Consider the following 1,072-nt stretch of genomic DNA (forward strand, 5'->3'; position numbering starts at 1 on the left):
TCATCTCTATTCATTGACATAGGCAGAGGTTTGGCCAGTTGTTCTTCTCTGAGCCTGCTACTTTGCTTGCTTTCTTCCATCTTTTTCTTCACAATTGTCTATTTTCAGTCCAAGTAAAAATGGGTTTAAGAAATTCTTAATTAAAATGCTTAGTTTCCTACTAAGCTTAACCCAAAGTCTTCCCTATAACAGCATTCTTCAATTGCTGCAAATCTCTCTAGGTTTACTAATCAATGACTTCATACGTTTTGACAAAAAAAATTCACATGATTTACAATTCCCAATGCTCTCACAGAAATCATTTCTTATCTTGGTTTGATCCTCTGTTGAATGTATCAGTATGTCCTTCTCTCTTTGAATTCAGAGTTCTGTCATGTCGCAGATGTCTTTCCTGCCACTGACTCCCCCACAGACCTTCCTAATTTACATGGAGTAGATTCTATACACGTCACACGTATGCTCCTCTCCTCTCCTCTCCTCTCCTCTCCTCTCCTCTCCTCTCCTCTCCTCTCCTCTCCTCTCCTCTCCTCTCCTCTCCTCTCCTCTCCTCTCCCCTCCCCTCCTCTCCTCTCCTCTCCCCTCCCCTCCTCTCCTCTCCTCTCCTCTCCCCTCCTCTCCTCTCCTCTCCTCTCCTCTCCTCTCCCCTCCTCTCCTCTCCTCTCCCCTCCCCTCCTCTCCTCTCCTCTCCTCTCCTCTCCCCTCCTCTCCTCTCCCCTCCTCTCCTCTCCTCTCCTCTCCTCTCCTCTCCTCTCCCCTCCTCTCCTCTCCTCTCCTCTCCTCTCCTCTCCCCTCCTCTCCTCTCCTCTCCTCTCCTCTCCTCTCCTCTCCTCTCCTCCCCCCTCAGACCTTCCTAATGTACATGGAACAGATTCTATACAGATCATTGTCTTGACCTCTCCTCTCCTCTCCTCTCCTCTAATCTGTCTATCATGATGACACCAGTAATGATGATAAAGTATTGTCTTCCCCCTCTCAGACCGTCTTGATGGAGGAGTTATTATGGGGTCTATTTTTGTCCCGTTCCGCCCCTCTCTCCCCTCCTCTGGATCCCCCCTTCCTCCCTCTCTCCCTA

Source organism: Nansenia antarctica (genome assembly GCF_963989245.1).
Source record: "Nansenia antarctica genome assembly, chromosome: 6".
In the NCBI taxonomy this organism is placed as follows: Eukaryota; Metazoa; Chordata; class Actinopteri; order Argentiniformes; family Microstomatidae; genus Nansenia; species Nansenia antarctica.